The sequence below is a fragment of the Equus asinus genome, chromosome 3 (assembly GCF_041296235.1).
Source record: "Equus asinus isolate D_3611 breed Donkey chromosome 3, EquAss-T2T_v2, whole genome shotgun sequence".
In the NCBI taxonomy this organism is placed as follows: Eukaryota; Metazoa; Chordata; class Mammalia; order Perissodactyla; family Equidae; genus Equus; species Equus asinus.
Window position 1 is genome coordinate 105340182 of NC_091792.1, and position 12525 is coordinate 105352706.

Genomic DNA, 12525 nt, shown 5'->3' on the forward strand with positions numbered 1-12525 from the left:
TCACGTACTTCTCATTGCATTTAGAATAAAATCTCTAGGTATGGCTGCGACATTCTCCATGGTCTCGTCCTACCCATCTCTGCAAGTTCATTTTGATCCTCCCTCCCATCCTTCACTAATTTTCACCCAGATGGAAGCTTTTTAGTTCTTCTAACACAGTGAAACCTCCCACACTGCAGGGCTCTAGCGCTCGCTGCTTCCTCAGCCTGGAATGCTCTTTTTCACATTCTTTAAATGATTTTCTTCTCCTCAGCCTTTAGTTCTCAGCATGAGAAAATATTAGCTCTGCTGAAAGGTCTTTCCTTACGACCATCTCTAAGTGAGATCTCCTCTTGTTTTCCTTTTTGTATTATTCTACAGAGTACTTTTATGTCATTTTGTTTGTCATCTTGCTTTTTGTTGCCGTTGTTGTTGTTTATACGTGTTACCCACTGGAATATATTCTACGAGAGGGCAGGAGCTACATCTGTCTTGCTCACCTTTGTATCCTCAACGTTGAACTGTCAAATTATCTGTGGTGGATGACATGGTATGAACTGATGTGTGGTGGAAGGGATTCACACTGGGTGTCATGGGTACAAAGAAGCTGGTCCAAGTTCAGAGGGCCCATCCACATAAGCAACCCTATTAAATTTCCCTCTTTCTTTACAAACTATACAGATGAGCAAAGCTGAGGGGAAACATTTCTAGGGGCAAGTAACAGCATGCCTATACATTCATGGCTTTTGTAAGCGTAGCTAATGAGTCATATCCAATTTGATTTATTTGAATGAAAAAACCAACTGCTTTTATCTAGTAGTAACAGAAATCAAATAATTGCAGTTTCTGGCCCAGTAGGAAGTAGTGCTCGACTGAGTATCAACCAGCATAATTAAAATATTTGTTCAATTAATTAAAATTAATATCTCAAATTATGTTTTGAAAGGCTCACTTCAAGCCTCAGGGCTCTGCGTATATTTGCTAGGTCTTTTTTTATTTTGCTTTATTTTAATATTGCTAGGAATATTTTTATTAGCAAAAAAAGACTTTTGCTTAAATAGATATAATTTCTAGAAGAAATTTTCTGCACTGGGGCTCAAAAAAATAGCATTATGTGGGTCACTCATTTTGCTTATCAGTCTCCTCTCCCTGTTGCTGAGAAATGTATTTCCCAAAATATTGTTAAGATAGCAGCATTATGAAGTTGCTCAACACGCTTTTATGAATGGAGCAGCACCACTTTGAGAGTGAGCACCTCAGCAGGCCTCAGAGATGATCATTGAAGGCTCTACTTTTCCTTTATCTTCTGTTTTCTTGGGAAGTTGTTTGGGAAAGTGTGGCATAGGCTTTGGGACCACTCCTATTTTTGCTCAAATCATGGATCGTCACTTGTTGGGTATTTAATACTCTCTGCCTCAGCTTCTCATCTATAAGTAGGGAGGGAAAACATTTACTTTACAGGACTATCGTAAGGGCTAAACAGAATGTAGCATGCCTGACCCAGCATTATTATTATTAAGGGTCACCTGTAATTATTCTCGGGACAGCAGAATACTTTGGAAACAGATGAACCAATTTAAGTGAGATTATGGAGTAAAGCAGTGCCTTAAGCCATTTGTCTTTCTGTTTACAGTTTCCCTATCTTTCTTTTTTCCCCCTTTATCTTGACTACCTCACTTCCTTTCTCGATATCCAACAATTGGAACTTGCTTCTGCCTAACATTTAAATTCAGAGTTCCATGAATACGAATGGCTAACATTGTTTCTGCCATGTCCTTCCCCTTTCTAGGCCCCAAAAAACATGCAAGGAAACTCCTGAGATAAATAACTAGGAATCTGTCTTTCCTTGACAATGATACTTAAGGTGAACTTAGATACACATCTAGATTAAGTCAAACGTGTGGATTTTATATGGATACATTGCTAAACAGTACTGACTAGAATTTTCTTCTAGAACACGGCCTACCAAATTCATAATACAACCTGAAAAGTTGTTGCAGTTAGAAATAAAAATATTAGAAATTTTAACAAAAAAATGTGTGCCCAAAGAAGATGAACCCACTACCACGGGTAACACGTATGGAGCCTGCATTATCTACCAGGCATTTAGTGAAGCCCTTTGTAGATATTATGTCATTTGATTGTCACAACGACTGTGAGGTATGTGCTATGATTGCTGTAGATTTATAGAGGGGGACACTGGGATTTAGATGAGAAGCAACTTTGTTAAAGGCCTACAAGGAGAAGAGCTAGGGCTTGAGCCCTGACGAGAGCCGGGCTCCATGGTTTCCTTAATCACCAAGTACTTTCTCCACATCACTTACCTTCTATGACGATCTGCTGTCGCCACTGCTGTGACTTGAAAACATGTACATGACAGTTATATGTCTCTTTTGTGTGTGTGTGTGTGTGTGTGAGGAAGATTGGCCCTGAGCCAACCTCTGTTGCCAATCCTCCTCTTTCTGCTTGAGGCATATTGTCACTGAGCTGACATCTGTGCTAATCTTCCTCTATTTTATGTGCAAGGCTGCCACTGTGTGGCTTGACAAGCGGTGCTAGGTCTGCACTCGGGGTCTGAACCTGCAAACCCTGGGCCACAGAAGTGGAGCACGTGAACTTAACCACTATACCACCAGGCTGGCCCCCACTTATATGGCTTTGATTTAAAAGTATTAACTTGAACCTAACTGAGCACCTGCTTAGTATTTATATCCATTTAAGATATTTCTTTACACTTAGTTTTAAGGTAACACATGATTAAATGATTGGTTGATTGACTTACATAATGAAATTTGCATGATCATATTGTTTCATTTTTTCTTATTACCAGTGAACCTCATTATTTTAAATACTCTGTTATATTTGCTAGCCATGTGAGGTTCTCCTTCTCTGCCCTATTCCTGTTCATGTCTGTGCTGTTTGCTATTTTTTTAATCCCTAGTATGTCAGGCACTGCCTAGCACGTAACAAGCCCACATCCAATATTTCTTAAAATCTAAACAGTTAAAAATTAGAGTTAGGTCAGATATCTAGAACATCTTCACACAATATGGCATGATGAGTTTGGATTCATGTTTTCAGCATCACATCTTATGGCAGACTAGAAAATGTTGTAGATTTTTTAAATTTAATAGTTAAAAGTTTGTTTGTATTGCTAAACACTGAAATAAAAATGCAAATAGAAGGAAAAGAGTATATTTTATCATTGGTTAGGATCTCTCCCCTTGTCGCTTTGGTAGTGTGCAATGAGTCCGTCAGCCAGCAAATCAGTGTTTTCACCTGAGCATATACATACGGAGCACACCTGTGATGACGAGCAGCCTCAGACCATCTTGGTTGATGTTCTCAAGGAGACTTGATGCTGTTGAAACAAGGAGAAAAATGAAGGACGTTTTTTAGATGAAGAACCAAAAAAAAAAAAAAGAGTAATAAACAAGACCTTAGAGAACTAGATGTTTTCATTCACTGCTTTATTTAGTCATGGATTTATTTATCAAGTATTTGGGCACCTACTACATGCTAAGCATTGTGCCCCTTGCTGAGAACGCAGAAATGGACTGAAGGACAGAGTTCTTGTCCACATAGAAATATAGACTAGATAAAGATACAGATAGCGAAGTAATTATGAAAATGTGGGATCAGTGCAAATTTATGGGGGAAAAAAACCCACTGTAGAAATAGATGCCCAAGGTGTCTAATCCAGTATATGGGGTCATAAAAATCCTCCCAGAGGAAGTACTTGCTAAATGAGACTTGGAGGTTAAATTAGCATCAGCCAGCCAAACAAGGAAGGATGAAGTAAGCAGAATGCTCTGTATGAAGGGACCAGGCTTGAAGGTAAGAGAGACATGGCTTGTCTAAGGAAATAAAATCTATACATTTCATCACCATGTTAAATGACATTAGACAAAGTGCATGTGTTTAAAATCAAATCATGCTATTTAGTTTGCAGTGAGCAAACTATTGAGGAGATAAATGTGTCCAAAATTCTGGATTACCGCTCACTTTTATGCCCAATTATGCAAGTAAATCCCAGAAAAATTTGTTCAATCGTTTGCTGCTTCTTTCTAATCTCACACCGTTTGTTTACTCACACATTGGTTCATTCTAGAAGCAGCTAAAATGAAATGTTTGGTTCCTAGTAGACTTGACCTGTTTCCTAGTAAATAAAGAAGCAATTAGGTCTTTATCTGCAGAACATATTGGAAAGGGTAACTTTTTGATTTTATGAAACATCTTTAAGGGAAAAAGTTGCCCAGTAATAATTGTGTTAGGCAACCCTCAAAATATCCCAAACACCCATCCATCAGTAGACCTAAAAAATATAATGATAACAACATGTTTAACCATCTAGATTATATTAATGTAATATTAAACATTAAAATATGCACGCACGACTTCACTTTTTATATTAGTTTTGACTAGCTAATGGAAAGGCATATAACGGAATTTTCCATTTGAATCTAATTTAGCTTTATGTCCATGAATAAAAGATTTCTTGCTGGCAAGTGAAGTACATAGCAATTGCTTCTCAAAGAACAAATATCGTTCCAAAAATTATCTGTATTGTGTTTTTTCAGTATTATATAAGTTTACTTTTTTGCTTTTTTTTACGTCATTAATTTTAGCAAAAGTGGATGCTTGCAAGCGTTGTTATGACATTAATGCCATAAAGTTATTTCAAAGCTAGGAATGAGCTGTTTTTATCTGTTTGATGCAGTCATGGCAGCCCTGCCTCAGAAATACAGTCTAAATCTGTGCATTTCTCTTCTGTACTTCTACCCAGCCATCCCAGCCTCAAACAGGACTTGTCTGGACTAGTAAACACCTCGTTACAGGTCTGAGTTCTGTACTGTTTCCTGTGCCTGGAGAAATCTTCCCTGCGTTATTCTGAGGGGACACCCATCCCCAGATGTTTGCAAGGCTGCCCCAAACACGAGCTCCTTGGTGAGATTTTCCCTGCTTGAATCAAGTTGCTCAACCGTTCACTCTCTTACTTATTGTCCTGGTTTAGTTTCACCAACAAGAACTGATGGAATCTTGTTTAGTAACTATTTTCTGCCTCCTTCCCCAACTAAAATATGTTTCATCTCAGAAGTGACTTTCTGCCGTGCTCTCACCTCCGCTGTATCTTCAACGCCGCAAGGGTGTTTGTTACATTTAAGGGCTAAATATACATTTGTTGAATAGATATGTGAGATTTCAGACCTAGTACGACCCAAGACAAGCAGATTTACAAACTCAGACCCCTTAGGTCCCACTGTAGGCAAGGCCTTCTGCTATGATCTGAATGTTCGTGTTCCCCCAAAATTCATTTGTTGAAATCCTAACCCCAAGGTGATGGTATTAGGAGGTGGGGCCTTTTGGAGGTGGTTAGGTCATGAGGGCAGAGCCCTCATGATTGGAATTAGTGCCCTTATAAAAAACACTCCAGAAAGTTCCCTTGTCCCTTCTGCCAAGTGAGGACACAGTGAGAAGATGGCTGGCTGTGAACTCTGGCCAGACACTGAATCTGCTAACACCTTGATCTTGGGCTTCCTTAGTCTCTGTAAATGTCTATGGTTTATAAGCCACCCAGTCCATGGCATTTTGTTATAGCCACCCAAATAGACTCAGACATTCTCTTGTAAATATAATGACCACAGTACATACTGCTTTATATGAGGCCTTCCAGTGTGTCCATGGGAAGAAACAACTGTCAAAAATGCTTTAAGCCTCCTCTGCCGGAACAAAACATAAACGCACACATGTGCACCCACCTATGTGCATTGGCTCATGAGCACACGTGCGTGAACACACTGCCAAAGACAGTCTTCTGCAGAGAAAGGCCTTTTCTCCTACTTGTACCCAGAACTTGTTGGGAGTTTGAACTGAGTTAAACTGTCATGTCGATGAGTCTGTAGGGTATTAAGGAAGAATGCAATTGGACAATTTGTTGATTTGTACATTTTCTGGGTTTTTTTTAAGGAGAGGCACAACTACATAAGTGAAGAAATGGACAGAGGTCTAAAGAGAGGAGACACTCTCACGTTCCACCCACCTCTCTCCTTATCCACTCTGCATCTTTCCCAATGAAGAGGGGATGCTAAATTGTTCAGTCGGGGCCAGAAGCACGATGGGGCCACGCTGGCCTGTTAGTGGTCAGCTCCCTGTGTCTTCCGTTCCACGATGACTACTCTGCTGCTTCCCTTCCATGAGGCCAGGTGAATAAATGGCTTCCTGGTGGCTGTTTTTCTCTCTCTCTCTCTTTCTCTGTTTTTGTTCTTCTCTGTGTCTTTCTCTTTCTTTTTCTCTCTCTTGTTGCCTGAGTGTACTGCACATTTCATTGTGGCGTAGAAAACACCAAAATTTAGATTCAAAGGAAGGTTGGAGACTTTATTTAGGCCTGTGACTCTTACCGTGTATGTGCTCTAATCCAGCCTTACCACATTTTGTAGTGAATAAAAGCATATTACATCTTACATTGGGCTCTTGTTTGCCATTTCTCTGTTCTTTTCACGCATATCCTAAGGGAACTTCTGTTGGAAGGAGGGGTGACTGGTAAGGCAGGATTTAGTGTTTCTGGCTGGGCCCATGGCCACAAAATCATAAAATACTAAAGTTCCCACATACATCCTTAGTGCCTAGACTGCTGGCACTGTATTTCCAGATATCCTTGAAATGCACACTTAGTTTCAATAATTTTTAAACTGCATTTGGTTTAATTCAAAGGTTTTATTTTTTTTAATTCTCTAATTTATTCTCTTACAAAAAACATTCTCTCAGGAAGAACAGAAGTGATATGCTCAAAATCCACTCTTTCTCCTACCTCTTTTCTTCTGTGCTTTCTCACTATGGAAAGTAGATAAAAAGGAAGGAAAATTTCAGAACACACCAGCCTTAGTTTGCAATTTAGTTGTTTTATGTATAATTTCTTCATTTCTTCATATAACATTTACTTATTTCTCTTTTGTCTTATATTTCCAAGCTGTTTTCAGATAAACAAAAATTCTCTTGTTCTTTCAGTTCCATGTTGTATTTGTTCTGACTGTGTTAGTCTATAATCACCCTAAATGATTTATTCTGTTCTATTACTACTTGAAATCCTGGATCTTTCTTTCTCAATTTAACATTTTGACGTTCAGTGATCAATTTTTCTAATGGAAATCAAATTTCTTAGCTTCTGAACATCTGCTAACCATTATCAAGAATATGCAATATCTTATTCTATTGGCAGATCCATCCCTCCCCAACATTTTTTATAAATTTTTACAAAATTTACCTATTTTTTTTTAAATATTGGCACCTGGGCTAACAACTGTTGCCAATCTTCCTTTTTTTTTCCCCCCAAAGATTGGCACCTGGGCTAACAACTGTTGCCAATCTTCCTTTTTTTTTTTCTGCTTTATCTCCCCAAAGCTCCCCTGTACACAGTTGTATATCTTAGTTGCACGTCCTTCTGGTTGTGGGATGTGGGATGCCGCCTCAACGTGGCCTGACGAGCGGTGCCATGTCCGCGCCCAGGATCCCAACCCTGGGCTGCTGCAGCGGAGCACGCAAACTTAACCACTCGGCCACGGAGCAGGCCCCAAAATTTATCTTTTAAAATAATTGATTCTCCATTTCTTTGTATAGGTTGATCCAAGCTATGATATTCTATTATTTTTTTCCTAGAAGGAAAAAGTTTTGTTTAAAACCAAGCCCCCAGTTTCATAGACTACTTTTTTCATGATGTAATGTTATTTTCTAAATCCTATCATTATTTATTTTGTAGGTGATAATTTCCAGTCTCTAGCTTTGAGACTGTTTTAAGACTTTGATGTGATTTTAGCATTTGGCATGATCAAAGCACTGATTTTTAGTTTCTAGACTCGCCAGTGGGTAGGAGTGGGAGGGAAGAAGTGAGATGGCTAGCTGGTTTGGCCTGGGCTCTAGCAAAGCTTACCTAGATTACACTGCTCTATTTATCCAGCTCTACCAATGGGCTGGAAGGGTCTCATCTGGGAAGGCGTGAATGGAAGGCATATGATTTATTCATCCTTTTGGCTGCAACAAAGCCACGTTCTTGTTCTGACTCCCCTCTTGTATGCCGTGAGGATATTCTGAAATACATTTGATGCCCAGTCACAGCACCTGTACCCGCCTCTGTGATGAGTGTGCTTTCCTTCTCTTCCTTTTCTTGGGACTTATTTTCTATTTGCGTAGCTATTTTGAGATATTTATTATGTGAGTTCTTTATTTAAATCATCTCAAAATGTTTCTGATGATATGTAGGTATATGCAAATGGCATTGTATCTAAGAGGAACTGAAGCAGAACAGTCAAAACTAAAATTATTGTATCATAGAAACTTCAAGGAATAAAGAAGAAAGTATATTGATAAGTTCATACCAAAGTTTCCATTCATTTTTCTTGTATGTTGAAGCAGCATCATGTGAATTGTGTGGTATAGTATTTGCCAACTTAAAAAACATAGGAGAAATACTTACATCTGCTGATTGCTGAATCCTGCAAAAATCATCCTTCATTTTTCTCTTCTAACTTCAATGATGTTATTTCACAATGATAGTGAAGCAGTTTGAGAATTCAAAATTATTTTAACTAAATCCTGCCTTGACTATCTGTATGATCCAAACAAATTCAGCAATGTTTGCATCAGATACCTAGAGGAGGGAAATGCTCATTTACTGGGTGCTATAGAACAAATAAAGGAAAGATAAAAGTTGTATCTATGATTTATATTTCTATACTCCTACCCTGGCCAGGACACTCTTGTGACCTAGGTGTTCCTCATCAAGATGGATGTGGCTGGTAATGCATATGCTGCTAGTGACCCCTTTTGGCAAATGATATAGTTGTGCAGGGGTTCTTTTTAAAATTAGGTTTGTGCTCATGGGAGAAATCAATGGTTCTCAAAGCATCAGTTGAAGAAGAAAGACATGCCCCACAGTAGTCCTGCCTGTGCCCTTGGTTAATGTTATATGCTGCCATGCCCCACTCCTACTTATTCCAGAAGAAACCCACTTCTCACTCATTTATGTCTCCCAAAATTATTACATCTTAAGTTGGCCTTATTTTTCTTTTGCTTCCTTATGAAAGAAGTGGAGTTCTAAACTCTATTGGCTGATGTGTTTTATCTCACATTTGGTTCATATTAGAAACATAAACTTTCCGGGGTCAGGTTTGTTGACCAGTTCAAATTATCACCCATTTCTGGAATATAAAAATATAAAACACACTTAACACATAGTCAAAGTGACTTTATGTTTTAATTCTCAACTTTTATTTAGTCATAACAACATGCTTTAGGAAAGTTCTCATACATGCACTGGCAACTGTTCTTTGTTCGCTCCTGCTCCAAAGTGGGATAATCACAAATAGAATATAGGAAATTTCCTAGAAAATCTATGTATAGAGTGGCAGAAAGTGTACTATAGATAGAAAGGCGCATGTGGTGCAGTGATTAGAACATGGGCTCTGTGCCGCACAGGAGCAGCCCAGGTCACACTGACTCAGCCAGCTCTGTGACCTTGGATTAGTAACCTAAATTCTCTCTGCTTTAGGCTCCTCACCTATGAAATGGAAATAGTCATAGTATTTAGTTCAAAGGATTGTTGTGAGGAAGAAATGAGTTAATATATGTAAGAGCTTAGAACAGTGCCTGGTCGATAGTAAATAATCAATAAATGTTAGCCATCTTATTGTAGCCACAGTGGTTAAAAGAACAGGCTCTGGAATCAGCCAGCCAGTGGTCATATGTGCTCCACCACTGATTACGTTTGACAAGTTGTTTGATAGCTCTACCCTTTTAGCCTACTCAAGTATAAATGACGATAGTCATAGCACCTAATTCACGGGATTGTGGGGAATATTAAATGAGATACCACATGTAAAATGCTCAGCATAGTTTGTGACACATAGTCTATATTGACCAAATATTAGTTGTATTTATTGGGATTTAGTTAAATCTATAGATCATATTGGAGAGAACTGACATCTTAATGAGTCTTTTAATCCATGAATACAGTATATTCTCCGTTTATGTAGATCTTTTAGAACTTTTTTCATCAAATCATTTAGACATTTTTTTCACTGTAGTTTTCAGCATGCATATCCTCTTCGTATTTTTGGGATATCTGGATAGATTCGAACGAGGGTAAATTTCACAAGGATTTATCCTTAGGTAAAGCAAATCAATGTAAACTGGTTTGAATTAACTGGTTTTAGGGAAACTGACTGGTTACTCCACTCACACAGATTTAGCCATACAGTAGGGGGATTCTTTAAATATTTTTCAATCAAATCAAGCACAGAATCAATGAAAATATTTTTTATAATAAATTTTCATTTCATTACAGGTTTAAATACAAAATTATTCTATGCTATGCCTAATTATTTGTTCTAAGCATCTCTGTAATAATCATGATTTTCTCATATTTTGATTAGATCAATTCATGATTTGAATTTTTGAGCTCAATATGCCTTTAGAAATAATCTCTTTAATTTTGTTACATTGAAAATACAACATTTAGGGATTTTATGGTCCTGCCCAAGATCACATAGCTAATTATGGATGAAAATGGGCCCAGAACTTGGCCTTTCAAAGGAGTCTGCTGCAATGCAAAATGAAAAGGTGAAAAATGAAAAAGTCTGGCTCCTTCTTTGGTTTTATGAAGAGAAGACAGGAAAGGTAATACAACTTGCTCTGGACTATAATCCTAAAAGCAATATCTGTATCCAAACTTCAGGAAATCAACAGCTCAATCATTTCCCTTCAGTAACAATAAATATGTGAGTGTTTTCATTTACTCCATGGAGAAAAGATCTCATTCTGTCTACTCTGCGTTCTACGGTCTCTTTTATTCTTTGATATCAGACTGATTTACTCAAAGCACAGCTGTGATTGCATCCCATCCCTGCTCAAACGTATTTCATTCCCTGAAATATCCTTTGAGCTGTGACTGATCCATAGTAGATGCTCAATAAGTATTTGTTGGAAGAAAACATGAATGCCTTCCTATAGATCTTGAGAAAGATATGCCTGATTCCAGTTCACGTCTGTGCCTATATTCACTCATCTGTGATCTGAATTCCAACCAGCATCAGCCTCTGGTAATCAAAACAAACCATACTCGTCACGTATCCGCAATGAACAAGACTGTATCTAAGGAATGGTTTGAAATAAAAAAGAAGTGTAAAATAGACTCTTTGATTTCCATTTTTTGAGCATCTAATATGCTTCAGATATTGCACCTGGTGAATTGTGTTGCATTATGTCATGCAGTCTTCACAACACGTTAGAGTGGTGAGTATGTTTATTATCCAAGTTTTATAAATGGAATAAGGAAGCTGCATTTTCAAGAAAGTCCTGCTAATAGTTTGAATACACAGTGTGCATAAACTACATTTTGAGCAATACTGAGAAAGATTTTCAAAGCCAAATAAATATTATTTTCACCCAAGATGCAGAAGAAGGAGCAGGTCAAGTCACTAAATGCATGGCAAAGGATTCAATACTTGTAAGAAGTACTTCTTGTGTAGTTTCCTTGGTGTTCTTGGCTTCTTGGCTCTAAAACAAACTTACAGAGATGAATTCCCCACTTGTCACCTTCACGTAAAGTTGGGCATTTCTTGCCCATCAAAGAAATGGAGTAACATTATTCAAAAGAATTGAGCACTTCTACTATAAACACATACAAAAAATATTTTGATTGAATATGATAAACAGTGCAATAAAAAAGTCTGAAATTTAATAAAGCAAAGGCACATATGTATGCTAATGAAAACAAGACAGGAAAGCAATCAATAAACAGTCTTTCAATAATTTAGATCCAGAAATTTTCAGTAAGAGAACTGTATTTAGCTAAATAGTGATAAAAAAATATGTCTTTAAACATTTCAGGAAGTCTCTATCAAAAGCACAGTTAATACTTGGTAGGATGTGGCACAAGGCGATGGTTTATAAATGGGACCTACTACTGTCTTTCTTTAATTTGGGTACTCATTCATTCTAGAAGTATTTACTATCGCCTACCATAGGCCTGAAACTGTTCTAAGCCCCAGAATAAATAAAATAGTCCTTTTTTTTTTTCATAGAGATTGCTTCTAAGAAAGAACAATAAATGACAAGTATACAAGTAAATATATGGTATGTCAAAATGATAAAGAAAAAGAAAATGCATGGTAAAGGAGACAAGGAATAGTGCAGTGGGATGAGAGAGAACCTGACAGAGCTTCAGTATTTCATGCAACAGAGCATTTTCTGGATCTGAAAGTAGTATCATTTCTCCATATGACTTCAAATTTGCGACTTTTGCAAAGATAACTGCATTGTAGACTGGAAATTCTGAAGAAGCTGCTAAAGTATGAAAGCAAATTTTAGAAACACAACCCAATTATTTTCCCCTTGCCTTTCAAAAGGAAAAGAAACCTAGATTCTTATGACGCTTTTGAGGTACACAATCCAATTTAGTTCAATATTGCAAGTTCTTTAGTTGCTGGCAGCTTTCTCTTTGTCCTACTTCCATATTTAGCAACAAATATGCCAAGTTGGAAATGTTTCCTCTAT